We start from the raw sequence: 18,687 nt of genomic DNA, 5'->3' as shown, positions 1-18,687 counted from the left end.
TTCAAATATTTATAACCCTAGTAGGAGATGAAGACCTCTGACCTAGGTCCCAGGACTGGAAAGGAATAAAAACAGTAGCACATCTAGTGCCATCTACTGGGTGATGACTATACAGTTTCTGTAGTTTAGGAATCTGGCTTAACGTGGAGGAAAGTTTCCATTATTCCATTGGGTAAGAATTTTTGTCCGATGGTCTAAGCATGATGTAGAAGATCATTAGGGAGTAATTGAGCCATCTAATTCTAATTTATGAACTAGCAACACTGTGACATCAAAAGTAAATTCCCTTCCGTTAAGCGGATTTATTAAAACCCTGAACTTCCCCCAAAACTATGGAAAAGTTTGCAAGATTTTGTGTTCTTATTACATTTGTCAACAACACTGGTGGGGGGTGTAAACTTAAAAATACCTTTTGGTGGGTGGTGTTTGGGTAAAAACAGTTGAAATAGAACATGAAACTGCCTTTATTTGTAGAATCCTAGCCGCATGACCACTGCTGTCCTTGTAGTGTTGTTAGTTCTATGTAGCATTGCAGGACATAGCCCATTTTAAATGTCCATGACAGTGTGCTTTGGTGAAAAATAGTTTTGAGCTGAGGAGATCTTGGTTTGAGTCCTAGATCTACTGTTTACTGGCTCCATGACTATGAGCATTGTTGGATAATGGGGCTGTGAGAACTCTGTGAGCCAATGTACGCAAAACCCATACCGAGGGCTCAACCAATATTAAGCTCTTTCTCCATGAGCAATGGAAATAAGAGGCAAATACTGATCATTTTTTTTTCATGCCTTGAGATGACAATCTCCTATAATTTTAAATCTGAAATATTAAGCAACATATTAGTTATTGCAATTAGGTTGGGTTTCGTGTGTGTGTGTGTGTGTGTGTGTGTGTGTGTGTGTGTGTGTGTGTGTGTGTGTGTGTGTTTCAACAGTCAAGCTTTTGCTCAAGGTGCAGAAAAGTATGTACCCTGACAGTTTGCCATGACAGCATTGTAAGGTTGAGTCTTCACGAAGATCTGCTCGATAGCTGAGTACCCTGTTTTGTTTTTCCATTCACCTTTGCCCAGGGGGTGAGGGCATGGTAATGAAAGCGCAGAGGAAGAGGGAGGCCATGTGGGCCAGGGTCTGTGCCAGAGAGGAGGTCAATGGCCAAGGGGAGGGCAGAGGGTACACTGGAAGGAATTCCACATTCCCAGTGACAGTCCTCAGAATTGCTGTGCACTCAGTGTTTGCTTCTGATATAGCACTGTTGGGATAACTTCCCAAAATTTTATTATGAAAAATTTCAAACATACCGTGATGTTGAATGAGTTTTAGAGTAAACATTTGTGCATTCACCACTTAGATTTTATCGTTAACATCTGACTAGTTTCATCACCTCTATCCGTCACATTCATTCATCCGTTTTTAATACATTTCAAGTAAATAAACATAAATATTTATTTCAGCATGCTTATTCACTAGAGTTCAGTATTTTGCAGTTTTTAGTGTAGAAATTACATACAAAGAAATGCACAAATCTTAGGTGTACATTTGTGAGTTTTAATAAATGCCCATGCCTATGTAACTCAAACCGCTCTTGAGATATACAGAACATTGCCATCACTGCAGAAACTTTTCTCACACCCTTTCCCGTCACCCCCCCTCCGCATGGCCCAGGGGTGGTAAACTCTTCTGACATTTAAAAAACCATTCTTAACTAAAGGGGAAAGTTTCATACGCACCAAGGTCAGCTCTAGTTAAGTAACTCCCAACTATGCCAGAATACTGCCAAACCCAGCCTCACACATCTCAAACATGTAATCTTAAGACCTTGGTATTTTTTTATCCTGTCTCATTTCAATTTAGCTCTAGCTCTGCCCTTAATATCTTTTTTTTTTTCCCTCAAGATTTACACTTAGCGTCCTAGACTCTTGAGGCAAAAGCTGCTGGAATGAGACCAGCTGAGCAGGAGGACTTGCAGCGCTAGGATTGGGGCTGGAAGGAGCTGGCTACCTGGGGCACAGCACTTTGTCCTGAGCAGCTCTCGTGGAGGTGGGGAGCCTCTGGCTGGACATGATAAGAAGTAACTACTCAAATTACAGGTAGCCAATGAAAGCAGAGGAGAGGATCCTTAAGCACCAAGTGATGAAAAAAGGAAAATAAGATTGGAAAATATGGAACTTAATGCAGAAATAGCTTTGTTGGCAGTAATTAATCTATGTCATGTATGGGCACCCATGCATGAATACACAAATAAGCTGGGAAAACACACAGTTGTATGTTTCATTCAGGAATGCTTTTTTGTAGACTGAGTAGTAGTCTTTGCTTGGCAAGGAATTGGTACCTCATGAGTATGCCAACTCTGAATCCCTAACTATGAAAAGGCAAACCCTAAGGAGCAGAAGGCATTTTTGGACAGCTCATACCTTAAGTAAACTAGAGGTTTTAGAATCAAAACCTGAATAGCTGAGCACCTGACCTGAAAACACTGAAGTTCCGGTGTTTCCTTTCTACTCCTGGCACTCAGTGTACCTTTTACACCTGCTTGGAGGCTGCTGCTGACTCACTGGACAGTGCTGGGCAGGAGATGGAGTTTACTTTGGTTTTAAAAGGGAGTATAGATTCAGCTATGCTATAGCAAAGGGGAAGACAGAGAAAAGAAATACAGAATTTGACTAATTCACATTGTTACCTAGGTTTAGTCATACTTTAAACATCAACTGAGGGGCGCCTGTGTGGCTCGCTCGTTAAGTGCCTTCAGCTCAGGTCATGGTCCCAGGGTCCTGGGATTGAGCCCCGCATCGGGCTTCCTGCTCAGCGGGAAGCCTGCTTCTCCCTCTCCCACTTCCCCTGCTTGTGTTCCCTCTCTCGCTGTGTCTCTTTCTGTCAAATGAATAAATAAAAATCTTAAAAAAAAAAAGTCAACTGAATACAAACCCACTTAAAGAAATTTAGCCTACGATATAGGCCCTATCTTTACAAGGGAAAATGGGGTAATTGGATACCTGCCCCCGATACCCACAAATACTGGAAACCATGGGTGAATTCCCCCATTATTTGGTAATAGAAAAAAGTTTTCTAACAATGGCTCAAAATCCAGAAACACTAAAGATTGGTAAATTTGACTACCTTTGCCTAGTTAAAAAATAAAGTATGAAGACAAACTGCGAAAAATATTTGTAATTTATATCCGTGAGAAAGGGCTAATATTCCTGATATATAAAAAAACTTGTAAAAGTAGAGACAACCACTCTGGAAAAATGGACAAAACATATAAGCAGTTCACAACATTCAAATGGCTCCTAAGCATATGAAAGGAATGGAATGTTCAACCTCATAATGAGAGATGCAAATTAAAATGCCATTGAGATATTCCTCATCTTTTCTACTGGCAAAAATATGAGTTTGAAAACCCACTCTTGGTGACACTATGAGAAACAGACATTTTCATTTATAGTTGGAGGGAATGCAAATATGTTTAATCTCTAGGGTCCGGGGTGGGATTTGGCAATTTTACATTTGACTATGCCCTGTGACCCAACCATCCTGCCTCTGGGGGCATCTATCCCTGTGGTCAACTGTTTGCAATGGCTGCTGGAATGCCCTTGCCTGTCTGCACATCTTTGGGTCATCTCCTCTTCCCAGTGACAATGGGCTTGTCTAGTGCCATAGGACAGGAGCAAACTTAATGCAAGGAGAAAATTGAAAAGTACATGAGCTTTGGGGCTTGCTCTCTCCTGATGTGCTGGGACCCTGGAGCATGCCACAAGAACATAAATGAATGCTAGCTCACCTACTGGAGGGTGGGAGGCCACCTGAGGCAACTTGGCTGATTGCCTGCCAACCTCTGACAGGTGATTGTGTCTATCTTGGACTATCCAGTTCTGGCAGAGCTGACCGCTGATTTCAGTCACATGAGTGAGAACAGCAGAAGGAAGGATATGGCTGAACCCTGTCAAAATTGCTGACCTACAGAATCTTGGACTAATAATGATGTTGCTCTATGCCACTAAGTTTTGAGGTGCTGTGCTATATGTAGCAAAAGCTACATAACTGATACGATACTAAAGACACATTGACAAAAATGTAAAAAGACATATTTATTGAAGCATTGCCTATAATAGCAAAAGAGTGGAAATGACTCATGTCCAACAATTCAGGAATGGCTGAATACATTACTGTGTATTCACTCAGTGGAATACTAAGCAGCTGCAATAGAAATCTCCATACTTTCATGAAGTGATCTTTAGAATACATTAAGTGAAAAAAGCAGGTGTAAAACAGTGCAGAGAGTGTGTTACCTTTTTTTAAAAAAGGGAATGATTATTTTTGCTTTAAATTTTAGAAAAATGAAAGAACAGGCAAATAAAAATTATTAAGAGGAAGGGGACATGGATGGAAACTGAACTTCACTAAATACTTCTTGTTTTGTAGATATAACTTGAGAATCATGGAAATGGTTTGCATATGGATGCATAAAACACACCCATATATATAAAATCACAATAAAATACATATCTAAAGCAAAAGCAAAATGAAATCAATGACATTTATTCATTTATATATAACCACAACAGAGAAGAATTATTTCAAGTATTGTAAAAAGACAGTCCTTTGTCTATGCATTCTTAGTGGATATATCCTAAATTAAAAATGAATTAGGAAGAAATATTCTTAGTGATATTATTACTCTGAATTTATTATATATATGTGTATATATATTCAAGATAAATAAAATACACAATTTTGTTAATGGTGTCAGGATTCATGAAAAGATATTTAAAATCAAAGATGCTAAGTGAAATTATAAATTCTAAACATAATTACAAATTTGAATGGGAAATAACGCTATGAAGTCAAAGGCATTTCCTTAAAAAAAAAACAAGCAACATCTTCTAAAATAATTTTGGAATAATTGATGAGAAATTTCTTTTTTTTAATTTACTTATTTATTTAGTTATTTTTAAACCACAGGTGTTTATTTTCTCACAAATCTGAAAGGTAGAAATCTGAGATGAAGCTGTCTGCAGGGTCGATTTCTTCTGAGGCCTCTCTCTTCGGCTCGTATGTGCCCATCTTCTTACTGGGTGTTCTCATCAACTTTCCTTTTGTGTATCCATGTCTTAATCTCTTCTCATAAGGGCTCCCCATGTATTTGCCTTGGAGTGACTTCAGCCTGAGGTCCTTGTAGCCTGCTGTCTCTGCATTATTCATCTTTTGGAAAGTGCTCCTCAAAAGAAAACGACAGCATGCCCTTCCAGAAAGTGGTCGCTTTTCTGTTCAGAGAGTTGTTGCTATTCTTTTCTTCGATCTGCTTTGAGTTTGTAGGTGTTCAGAATGGTTTGATCCCTATTCAGCTGAATTCCTGGGACCAGACAAAAGCCAGGTCTCCTACTCCTCCGCCATTTTGCTCCGCCTCCCCCCCACACTCCCCCCCACCGCCCCGATCTGATGAGAAATTTCTTGATGGATCTAGTTGACAATTCAGGACCTCCCTGATCAATCACAAAGAAATAGACAGCCAGACATCATGCACGTCCTCGTTTGAAGCAATGAGAAGTACTATCACCACTATTCTTTTAAATCTTTTTTTTTTTTTAAGATTTTTTATTTATTTATTTGAGAGAGAGAGAATGAGAGAGAGCACGAGAGGGAAGAGGGTCAGAGGGAGAAGCAGACTCCCCGCTGAGCAGGGAGCCCGATGTGGGACTCGATCCCGGGACTCCAGGATCATGACCTGAGCCGAAGGCAGTCGCTTAACCAACTGAGCCACCCAGGCGCCCCCACCACTATTTTTTTAAAAAAACTGATCCTGAATCTATTCAAGTCTCTAGACCAACAGCCCTGATTCTTCAACAAACCAATTATAAGGAAAACAAGGTGGGAGGGCAGGTGGTTGTGGAAAAGGCACTTAAGAGAAATAGCAATCAAATGAATTCTTTGAATTCTGATTGGAAAAGAAACAACCAAATAAAAAGTATTTATTAGACAGTTGGAGAAACCTGAACAGTAATTAGATATTGATTAAGTGTGACATGGTTTTGTGGGTGTGTTATAGGAGTCCTTATTTTTTGGAGTTACATTCTGTATTAGTTGATGTAGTCAGATAGAAACCACACAGTAGTTTGAATGGAGAGAGTTTAATATAAAGAATTATTGGTAACAGGAGATGAACTGCAAAGGGGTAAAGAAAACACTAAAGAATAGAGCAAGAAGAGATCTAAGGAGCAGCCTCACTTCTAGAGAAGAGACCGAACATCCAAGGGAGGAACCAGGCTCCCCCTCTCATTCCCACTCCAATGATAAGATCTGGATCTCCTTGAAGAGGTTGAGTTCATGGCCTTCTGATAGCAGAACAGTTCACTGGGGGGCCTCAGGCTAGGGGTGGCCACTCAACTCCATGGGAAGACGCTAGCTGGACACCGTGAGACCCCCTGGGAAGCTGGCTAAAATGCCAGCAGAACTCACTGAGCGCCACTGTCCACTGTGCCTCCCAGGAGCTGCAGCTGCTTTCAAGGACGGGCCAAGCAGGGACAGTGGAACCTGGAAGAGAGGCCCCTTCTCTTCCAATGTCCCTCTGGTGCCCTCTACAGACCAGGCTTAACATCTTGCCTGCGGGCGAAAGAGAAATGTTTATGGGGTCCAGCTCCGGTATCACACATTGGAGCAAAGAATGTGGATTCGGAGCTGAAGAGTATTAAACTGATAACTGGCACACATACTGAAGTATTTATGGGTGAAATAATAGGATGTCTGTGATTTGCTTCAAAGTATTCTGTGGGTGGGGGTCTAGATGAAACAAGATTATTCACATGTTGTTAACTGTTGAAGACAGGACTAGTTATATAAGGGTGCATTATACTCTTCTATTTTTATATATGTTTAATTCATATATACATATGTCATGTATATGTTTATATGTATATGAGAGATACATGAGAGAGCTATGTGTTTATATGTGAGAGGTTTATGAGATATATATGTTTGCATATATGTGTATATTAATGTATAGGCACTTCCTACTATTGACCGTCCCTTTGGTGGTAGCAGTATATTTGTGTGTGTGCGTGTGTGTGGCACAAGCGGGCATGTACGCATGTGTGTGTATGCACATCTGTTTGTGTGCGGCAGTGGCAACAGGAGGATTCAATTCCCTGGCAAAAAGGAGTCGGACTTCCAGTGTAGGTTAAATAGATAAATAAGCAAGCATTGCTGGGTAATCAACCTGATATCTATCTTTTCCCTTCTATAGTGGAGTTGCATTTCATACACATTTAATTTATGAGAATTCAACTAAAAGTGCTTGGCTTAGCAAACACACAGCCTACAAAACAATAAAAACAAGATAGACGTGAGAGAAAGACACAAATATTCATTGTAATGGTGCATCCACCATGACACCAACAACTGGTGCTCCCCTGGGTTTGTCTCAGTTCTTGTGTGATTCTCAGAGTGCTGCTTTGTGGGATTCTAGCTCTTAAAGACACAAATTTTGGTTTTTTGTTTGGTTTTTTAATAGAACACACACTCTTCTAAAAGCAAACCCACGACCTTGTCTAGAACTCAGTGAAGAATACCAACTTCTCACTCTCTTTTCTTGTGGAATTAAAAATAAGTGGAATCATTTGTAAGTGATACACAGTTGACCCCTGAACAATACAGATTTGAACTTTGGGTTCACTTATGTGGATTTTTTTTCAATAAAAACAGTATGATACTGTAAATGCATTTTCTTTTCCCTGTTATTTCCTTTTCTCTTGCTTACTTTAAGAATATAGTATGTAATACATATAACATACAAAATATATGTTAATTGACTGCTTATGTTATTGGCAAGGCTTCTGGTCAACCACAGGATACTAGTAGTTAAGTTTTGGGGAGTCAAAAGTTATGTGTGGATTTTCAACCGCACAGGCAAGTCAGCACCCCAACCCCTGTTGTTAAAGGTCAACTGTATATTACTGCATGGGACTGTACCTGCAAAACTATGCTTTCTAAATTAGTTTAAGGGAATTTTCAGTAAACTTAGGCACTATATGGTTTTATTTTATATGCTGACTTTAGACCCTATCCCTGCATAAATCAGGACTCCTCTGTATGATTTCTATTATACATATTGAACCCAAACAAATGTCTCATTTGAATGTGTTGAATCAGTGTTGCACAGAGGGTGTGTCACAATTCAATGTTTATCATTTTGTTTCATACAAAACAATAGCTCCTTAAAAGCAGGGGTGGTTTGAGCATTGAAAAGTGAAGAAGTTTAAATGTGGCATCTGGGGGAAGGAAAGGGATGCTGGAAAGCAACCCTTTTCATATCTCAAAGGGACTAGAAAGGCGTAGAGATGTGATGAAGCTGCCATAAGAACACAAACTTGGCTAAGTAAGTTTTGAAGCATTAGTTTGGTCTCTTCTGGTCTTAGGTGAAAATGTGAATATTATAAATTGTGTATCACATTTGAGCCTTTTGTGCCCATTCCTACCCCTACATTTTAGCCATTCTGTGTAACGGCTGGAAGCACACATTGATCCATAGCAATCCTGTGGCTACTCGTCAGTATGACTGAAAGTCCCATTACCTTCAGTGTGTGTTTTTTTTCCCTGGTCTCTTCCTTGGAAGTATCAATACTTCTGGGGTTTCAGCTCGACTGTATTTCTTGTGGACTGGAGGCAGAAGAGCCCCTGGAAAATGACCTCGAGCTGGCTGGTGGCTGGGGAGCATCAAGCTGGTGTGATTGCCTGATACTTGTGTTTTAAAGGGGAGAGGAAGGTGGTGGTAAAGGGTGAGAAGCGTCCTGGGAGGAAAGGATCTGAGTGTGTGGAACTGGACCCAGAAGAAAGCCTTAGTCATCTGGGTGGGAGGAAGTCCGGAATACAGAGCAACAACTATTATGGGAATGTGTCCTTGGTCCTGTGGGGCTGGCTGGATCCAGGGAATAAAGGGAAAGTGCTGATGCAGTAAAGAGCCGACTGATCTGAAGCACTAGCACATTGCCCTGAGAGTCCTCTAGGGTCAAACACTGCTCAGGCCAAAGCACAGGGAGGTGGTTTTTTTTTTTTTTTACCTACCTGCATCTCAGGACTCACCTAGCGATTCAGGGGCTTGCTAACTGGCAGAGTGTTCCCTGCCGGATTTCGGGGCACAGTGAGCGAGTATGTGCACGTGCACGTGCAGAGAGGTGGTGGCCCCTGGGTTGTGGGGGGCTTCTAGGGCTCTCCTGCTCTGGAGGACTTCTCAGGGAGCTGAGTGCCTGTATCAGCCCCTCCAGGGTGGGTTACACTCAATATTGACTTTTTTGGTCAATTTTGAATTATCTTCTTACATATAGCATGGAAGTATATGACTTTATAAAAAGTGATTTCAAATGTCCTAATATGAAATACATTAATTATGCTTTAAAACTGTACCTGGTCTCATCTGTGGGTGATTCAAGCCTCTTGTAGGGCCTAAGCCCTGAGCATGAGTTTCTTGGCTTTCCTGTTGTATTTTCTTTAGACTTTAGAATGTTAATGCAATGAGTTTTTTAAAATAAGAAAACACAGGGAAAGGTTCCTCTACACTTTTCAAGAACAGTTTGAGAAGAAAACTAGTTTTCTCAGTTTGTTTTATGTGATTTCCGCACAAGCCTCCTAAAGCAAAATCATTATGCAGTGAAGTCCTGCAGCCGTTGCTGTGAGTTACTCACTAATAAGTGCATGAGATTGAATCCCCTGTTCTACTCATGTCCTTTCCCTGCATTTTGTGTCCAGGTACACTTCGGGAAACCAAATGTAAAAATGTCTTGCTGCACGATCATTTCCCTCTTGCTCCTATCTTGTCTCCTGCTCTCTGCCCCACCCCCAACCCCCACTTCCAGTAGAAGTTTTGCAAAGCTGCACAGTATTTTTGTTTTTTAAACTTTATAGGAAGGAAGGAGAGAAAGTTAATTCATAAGAATAATTGGCTGCTTTTCCTGATTATAGAGGAGGGAGAGACAAAGAAATTAGCAAGCGGGGCTCTATTCTCCATTGCTTAATTCTTACCTCCATCCTCCATCTTTCAGACTGGGATCAGGGCTTGCCTCAGTTCCACAGGAGGTTGACCCAGACCAGCAAGTGGGCTGCCTAGAGGGCTGGTCCTTTTTTGAGCTAAGCGAGCTTCAGTCCAGTTCTGAATCCTGCCGCTGGCAGGTCATGTCTACTAGCTTCTCTTTTTCTTTATTCCACAATCACACACAGAGGCTTGCTTCAAGCTTCTAGGAATTAATAGAGGAAGAGAAAAACATTAGACTCCCAAGATTCTAATTAACTTTGATGTGGATTTCTGTAAAGTTGGGTGAGTCACTGATTTTTAATAAATTGGAGAGAAAATCTTAAAGATTAATGTAATAGCTGAGAACACAAGAGCTAGAACTTTGATGCTTACTTAATTCTTTTTCCCAACCCGCGTCATTTGGAGAAAAAAAAAATCAAAGACTTTAAGAAAGTGGGGAAAGGCAAGGGGATTATGCAAATTAAAAGTTCACAGGACTAAATCATTACTCTCCTGCAAATGAGCTTCTCCTTCATGTGCTTTTCAGGAGTGTTTTAGCGTTATTTTTGCTGAGGATATAGTCTTGGGGATATTGAGAAACGGAGGCATGGTGAAAAAGAGACTGATTATAAACTAATTGATCTCTCTAGGTATTACAAGAGGTTAAAAAAAAATAGCAGAATCTGAGGTCCATAAAAACTTGACTCAGTTCGTTAAGCATCTGACTTCATCTCGAGTCAGGATCTCAAGGTCCTGGGATAGAGCCTTGGGCAAGGCTCTGGGCTTAGCAGGGAGTTTGCTTCTCCCACTCCCTCTGCTCATTTGTTTTCTCTCTCTCTCTCATAAAAATAGATAAAATCTTAAAAAAAACGAAATAAATAAAAAATATAAAAGTAACAATGGGGGCGCCTGGGTGGTTCAGTCAGTTAAGCATCAGACTCATGGTTGCAGCTCAGATCATGATCTCAGGGTCCTGGAATCCAGTCCTGTGTGGGGCTCCATGCTCAGCACAATGACAGCTTGTGCCTCCACCAGCGCCCTCCCCCGCCACTCTCTCTCTTTCTCAAATAAATATAACTAACTAACTAACTAACTAACTAACTAACTAACTAACTATGCATTCGTGACATACATCCTTTGAGCTCCCCGTGCTCCCACCCAGCCGGGCAGCATGACAGAAACCTAGACCAGCATATCTACTTTTCCAGCCTTCCTCACTAGTAGTCTAAACTCTTTAATAGCTTCAGGGCTATTGCTGTCCTGACCCATCTTTTGCTCTGCTTTGGGGCCTGGGGCAGAGTGAAGGTTTCTAGCTATTAAAGGAAGCTTCTCAGTCTGGGGTTCAGTGGTTAAACCCAGCAGCTTGTGGGCTCCCAGGCCACTCACTTCCCCATCTGATGGAATGTTCCAGTGTTGAGCATCATCAAAGTTAAATAATTTAGCCTAAAGCTCCCCTTGGCCCGACAGCAGATAGCTACAACATAGAAAGATATATTCTGAGTGGTTGTACAGATTAAGTACTCAATTTTTTCCTAAATGATAAACTGACATAGTGATAGGTATAAAACAATGCACAAGGCCTTATTGTGTTTGATTAACCTTGACTGTGGATGCTTTCGTAGCTCAGGCAGCTGGTTTAAACAAACTTGTAATTTCACAGCCTTACCAACAAAACAAAACAAAACAAACCATTAATGTTTTATCATTTATAAAGTAGGAACTTAGTATATATTTACTGATAATGAAGGGGACATATGCAGGTTGACATAATTTATTGATTCTTTATTTCACACTTGAGTTCTGTGGGCAAATACCTATAAATACCATCCTGGGCCATACATCTTTTCTCACCTGTCATATTTTTTCTTAAAATAAATTCATGAGACTATATGCCACAGAGACTTAAGAGGGAAGTAACTAATAGTTTTGAAGACTTTGAAGGCTGAATTCTGGCTTTCCTTCTTATTAGCTGTGCAACCTTGTTTAAATCACTTAACCTTTCTAAGCTCAACTTCTAGAGGGCAAAAATGGATACAATACCACTTCATCCTAGAGTGCTGTTACATGCAGTGTGCTCAGGCCCGTGGTGGGCACACAGGAAAGCACTTACTAGCATAGCTATTATTCCTAGAAATGGAATTGCTGGGTTAAGGATATGTATATTTAAAAAAATTGATACAAATTGCCAACTTCATCTTAAATTTTGATTATAAAGTTGTGGGACTCATTATTGAGCATATTGAAATAAGTGAAAATAGGCATGTTCATAAGTGTAAGAACCTGCCCTAGCAGTCACCGGGTTTTTTCCTAGCTGTTCTCCTTTCTTCTGATGACAGCACCCTGATTTTCCTTTAGAAAAATCACATTTTCTCCATTCATGTAGTTCAACGGAGCTGACCGCATCCTCTGGCCTCAGCGAGGAGCAGGGATAATCCTGGGTAGTCAAAAACGTATTCCCCTGCCACGGTGATTGTTTCAGTAATGGGCACATGACTTGAGCTGGGCCAATAAGAACCGCTCTAGGATGTTTATTGATATTATCAGGAAAATGATGCCATCTTTTTGCTGGGCTCACCAAGCCTGAAGCTCTGGGTGATTATCTTTTCTCCTATGTAGAAAGAAGCTACATGGAAAAATGCAGAGTTGAGATACACAGATGTGCCCCAGTGACCATGTTTGGACTTCGGAGTTCCATGAGTCAATATATTCCCTTTATTGCTCAAATCACTTTGTGTTGGGCTCTTATTGAAAGCTGACCAAATTGACGGTTCATATTATAATTCCTCAAAGTCATATCCTACATAAGAAATAAGTAGAATCTCCATCACATTAAATGTCAAGAACATTTTTGTTTCAGGGTATTTCTGAATGATGGTATATTACAAGTCAATATGAGTTACACAATGTCTGTGTCATGGGTTTACGACATACTTTAAATAGGTTTAGGTCTCCTTCAAAAGCATGGTTGAAACCATGGATACCTTTCGATTACCTAGTAAGTAGCCATGGTTCTATGAGTGTATGTATGTGTCTGTGAAGGTAAATACAGGGAATTAGAAAAGAAAAGCTGAATGAGCTGTTAAAAATGAAAATTTGCAAACTGTATCTGCTGGTGTTAATCTCTAAGACTTCTTCTCTATAGATTTGCATTACAAAACATAAGCATTTTTTGTATTTTACTTTTTCCTTTATCCACAGCCAATATACAAAGCCTGAAATCGAGGGCTCATGTTCAGAAGTCACAGAAAGTAAAGACAAAAGAGAACAGAAAAGCCAAATTAGGGAGGGCTCTGAGCACTGGTCCAAGGCTTTGCCCTTCATTCTTTGCATAAAAAAGAGCCCTTAAATATCTTGAGTGAGAAAGTTTCTAGAAGATGAATAGGGTAATAATATGCAGATGAGTAGAAGGGAAGAGACAGGAGGCAAGGGAAGAAATGACTGGATTATTGCAGTGGCTCAGGTTGATATAAAAAAAAAGTGGGTCAATGGGAGTGGAAAGAAAAGAGTGGATGAGAAAGTCATTGAGAAGGAGGAGCAAACAAGAATTGGTCACCCCAAGAATAAGGGGCAGCAGAGGGAGAAGAGTGTAGGGTGAGCATATTATTAATTTTTCAAAAAAAAGTTAATTTGGGGAACTAGTTGGCTTGGTGGAAGAGCTGCAGGGAGGAGAAGAGATTTTGGTTTTATACTTATTTGAACACTTTTTTGTTTGGATTTCATCTCTTTTAGAAGTTGAATGTAGTATGTAGAATGGGAGCTAGCCATGAGGTGACCCTAGAACTTGAAAATGGCTCTCCCAGAGCTATACTTATAAAGAGAGGTATGTAAAGCGATTGTAAGAGCAATGATCTTTATCCATAACCTGTGAATGTATGAAGTTATTTAAAGAAAAGATGGCTCATTAATAAAGGTGTTGTTGGTAATGAACTAAACAAAATGGTGAGTCATGGAGACAAAGTTGGAAAGTGACCAAAACACAGTGTTTGGAGTGGCCTAGGGCCTTCCTACACAGCTAGTGTGGTTGGCAGGTATGACCCAGTGTGATGATGAGTGGAGGGACCAGGCTATTTTAACTTCTTTCCACTTTGTAGTTTATTCTAATTTTATGCTTACCAAATCAATCTTCTAAGTATAATTTGACTCCCCATATGGCTTCTATGCTGGAAGAAAAACTCCTTGTGAGTAGCATATCTCTTTTCATTATCTGTCATTAAATTGGTATTCTGGGTAAGAAGCACACATGTTACTTACGAGTTTCCACAATGTTGAGTCATCATCCTCATGATCTGTCCAACCCCAAGGCACAGGCAAAACCGGGTTTCCCCATCTGTAAGGGTGAAAGCCAGTCTCCGGTTGTGACCTACCAGGTCAAGGCCTCATGGTAGGTAGGCAGTGGACCTTTCCCCTGGTAGTTTCTGACTTTTCATGATCTCTTCTCCTCAAGTGTGTATTCTTCCTGACTCAGGACACACCAGGCATAGGCAATCAACAAGACTAGAGGAATCTGCTAGAGGAACTCTCAGAGACTGTAAGAAGTAATAACTGGGGCAGTTTTCCACTTGGGGAATGTGAAGTCACCATCCAAATCTGATTTACTTTGTTAGTTTTCCATGTGTGTTGGTGTGTGTGTGAGAGAGATCATAAAAGTTTCTTAATCATTTTAGAAAAAAAATAATGAGAAGCCAGACATAAATAAAAACAAGTTAATGCCCCTCCTCAGAGGCAACCAGTTTGCATTTTGGTGTATTTCCTCCTTGGCACTTTCATTTTTACTTTTAATTTATACTCAATTTTGAAAGCTTCATTATGTGGTTCCCAATTCCACTGTAGATTAGAAATAGCAATTTAGAGAAAGGGCCAAGAAAGAAAAGTCATAAAAAGTAGTTAAAATTTGTTAAAGTGTATAGCACTCTAGAGCCATTTAATGGGCCACGGCCATGCATAGCTCGGTAACTACTGGGGTCAGTCACTGTATTGTAATTGGCACCATAATAAATTTCTATCACAATGACCTCAAATCATCATTAAATGCTTCAATTATATTTGGTATACTTCTGCTAAAAGTTGGATATATCAAGAATCCACTTTTGAACTATATCATTTAAACTGGTTAATACACATATGGAGTGAAGAGAATCCTTAACTATTTACAAACTTAACTATACAGAATTCTTCTTTTTCCCTGAGTTCCAAATACCTAGACAAGACATAGCTAAAACTATTGGCATCCATTCCATCCTGTCCCCTTATGTAGCAGCTATGCTTTTGATGGGACTGGCCTCACCTCTTGCTTCAGAGAAGGGCTCTGCACGGTCTAAGCTAATTGTGATGATCACATCCCCTTGCCCCAGTAACTGATTCAGGAATAAGCCTGGAGCTGTGGCTTAAATTAATGGCTCAAAGCATTTTTCTGGCCACAGGGACCATACAGAGGTAGGTGCTGTCCCCAATTAATTAGTCAGAATATAGCCCTTAACTTCTGTTCAATGGCTATGGAAGGCAGGTTCTCTTTTTCCATAATCTGAGATGTGTGTTTGAATCCTGGAACTGCTGCAACCATTTTGTTACCATGAAGAAGCTCATCTGAGGATTTTTTTTTTTTTTTTTTAAGGCAGAAGAGATGATTTATTTTATATGTGTTATACTTGGCCACAACTGAGAGCACAACTAGTCCAGAATGTTACAGGTCCAGGGCAAAATATCAAAAGGGACTTGTTTGGTATAAGCAAGGTGGATTTCTTAGTGGTGATCATGGTGACTCAAGGGTGATGGATGTTCTAGATCCACTGAAACAAGTTCTAGAGGGTAGCATGCAGTCAATAACTTGTACCAGTGTCTCTGGCCTCCACCTTTCCATTTTTTGATTCCATGAACTTTATGGGAAAAAAAGCTAGTAGTTTACTTAGATCTCCACCTTATCTTTCTTCTTTTGTGCTCCAGTCTGTGCATTTGCTTTTTCCTCCACCTGGCTGTCATGGTGAGGAGGTTTCTAGAATGGTGCTAAGGCCAAGAGCCTGAGAGAGAGAGAGAAGCCAGAATCCTGAAATTTATTTTATACCTGGGCTTAAGTCAATAATTTTCATGTATGTTTAGGCTACTTTGATTTGTGTATTCTCTTACTTGTGATACAATATATAAATAATGTTTTTCTTGTGCTTTGTTGGAGGTAACATTAGGCCATCAACCCATAAATGTCCACAAGTCTTGTTATGGGCATGGATCTAAAATTCAGGACATTAGTCAGGGCTGGGCTTGAGCCACAAGAAAGGAGATGGTAGTATATCACACAGGAGCTCCTCAATAAATAAATAATGGTTGAGTGTTGTTGGAGTAGTCAAAATGGGTCAGGACTCCCTAGGAGAAAGGACAGAGAGTAGAGGTTGGAAGACCAAAACTCCAGTTAGCATAAGGAAGAGAAATTAGAAATAGTGAAGGAGCCACTAAAGAGAAAGGGAGAGAGGCAGCAGGCTCTCGCATCACTGTGCCTAATGAGAAAGAAATTTACCTGAAGATCTGGTGATGTACAATTAGAAATGTTTCAAAGACACCAAGATAATCAGTGAACTATGAACTTAGTAATTTAGGGGGTAATTGGTGATTTGATGAGATGCCCAGAAACAAATAGTAAGTGACTTTGAATTTTATTAGATTTGGGATAAATACAGGGTAAACAATGTTTACCGCGGACACTGGCCCAACAAAGTACAGTCATAGTGACAGACACAGAATGGATTTTCTCTGGTTCTGCTTCTATTTTCTCTGTAGAAAAATTCAGAGATTTAAAAATTCCTTACACACTTCTGGAGGACTCCTGGATGTTTCTTGGGTTGATTAGAAACCACTAGTTAACGAGTGGTGTCCTCTCCTCTTCTGGCTCTCTGGGAGACAGGTTATGTTGGCAGAGGAGGCACAGGGCAATGGAAAGAAGACTAAGAGACTGGCCAGTCCCTCTTAGCATTCACCCTGGGAGTTCCACCACCAACAGGGCAGGCTAGTCTTCAGCCCTGGGGCTCAGAAATCTTATTTTGCCAGCATACTGAGATCGTACCACCTCTTCAGGAGGCCTAGCATTAACCAGGCTCTCAAAGACTTGTCTCCTATGGACAAATTTGTCAAATTTTAGAGAGCATTATAACTGTCAAGGATGAAAATGCCTGGATTGGTAGAAGATTGGTGAGCAAGGAATCCAAATATTAGGAGTGATTTGAGTCAAGAAGTGTCCCACAGCTGGGACAGATTGAGGTACTCTAGGGATAATGTTGCCAAGAAATTCAAAATGTTAGTGTTCAGTCAGAATTTCTTTTTCTGTAGATAATACTCGCATAGTTATTTGTAAACATTTTCTTCCTCTGGGGTCCTCCTTCTTCCCCTGCTTATGTAGCTGATCATCTCATGTGGTTATTCTTTCAAACGTGAGTCCAATATACTTGATTTGGATTCTACTTACAATCAAATGCCAATTCTGCCTCCTTCAGACTGTTCTCAGTCACCTTGATTGGAATTTTAAGTGTTCACAAACATTCCCTTCGTACCTTTTTAAAGACAACCTTTGGAGTTTATTCCTATATATGAAAACATGTATCCAGTGATGTAGATATTTTCTAGTTCATTCATTCATGCATTCATTCATTCATCCATTATTCACTCATTCATACCATAAATATTCAATGTACATCTACTATCAGGTACTGTGTTAGATGCTGGCATAATAATGATTAGAAATACAGGCACAGTTTTGCCCATCTCAGTTTGTTTATACTCAGAAGTATACCAAATATAATTCTGAGGATGAGTCCTGGGAGACAGTTCCCTCTAGACCCTGGGTGTGATGACATTTCCTGTTGCTGCTGGAGTGTGAAACACCAATGCCTCTGGCCATGTCCACTGATATCCATTAATGATGGTCAGTTTTACTAGTTGATGACTTCACTGCCCTAGTACTTTCTGGTTGCTGGCCCCACTGCCTTAGTACTGAGTACTGCCCAGTACTAGAGACTGCCAGATGTGGTAGTGAGGCAGCTGAGAGTGTGTCCCTAAATCTGGGCTCAGGGCAGCTAGGGCTGTGAGAGAATGCATAATATGTACTGAGAGTGCCCCCTTCTGATGCTGCCAAGGCTGATGGCTTCAATGTCAACCACTCTACTCTTCTAAACCTCTGTCTGTTTTAGCATTTCTCATTCTTTCCACCACCTGGCTTTACTGCGGTATAACGGACATATAACATTGTGTAAATTTAAGGTGTCTAATGTGATGATTGATAGACATATATGTTGTGGAATGTTTACCTCAGTAATGTTAGTTAACGCATCCTTCATCTCATATAACTACCATTTTGTTGTTGTTGTTACTGTGAGAACATTTAAAATCTACTCTTGTCGCTATTTTCAGGTATACAATACTTGAAATATACTGTTAACTATAGTTACCACACTGTACATTAGAGCTCCAGAATGAATTCCTCTTATAACTGGAAGTTTGCACACTTTGACCAACATCTCTTCGTTTCTCTCATCCCCCCCCACCCGTCCCTGGGAACTACTGTTGTCCTCTCTATTTCAGCTTTTTAAGATTACACATACAGATGAGCTCATACAGTATTTGTCTTTGTCTGACATATTTTACTTAGCGTTATTTTCTTAAGATTTATCCATATTGTTGCAAATGGTAGGACTTCCTTCTTTTTTATGGCTG

Source organism: Eumetopias jubatus, unplaced genomic scaffold (assembly GCF_037043125.1).
Source record: "Eumetopias jubatus isolate StellerSeaLion01/CBP00866 unplaced genomic scaffold, mEumJub1_p1.0 scaffold_3, whole genome shotgun sequence".
NCBI lineage: Eukaryota > Metazoa > Chordata > Mammalia > Carnivora > Otariidae > Eumetopias > Eumetopias jubatus.
This window is presented reverse-complemented; position numbering follows the sequence as displayed.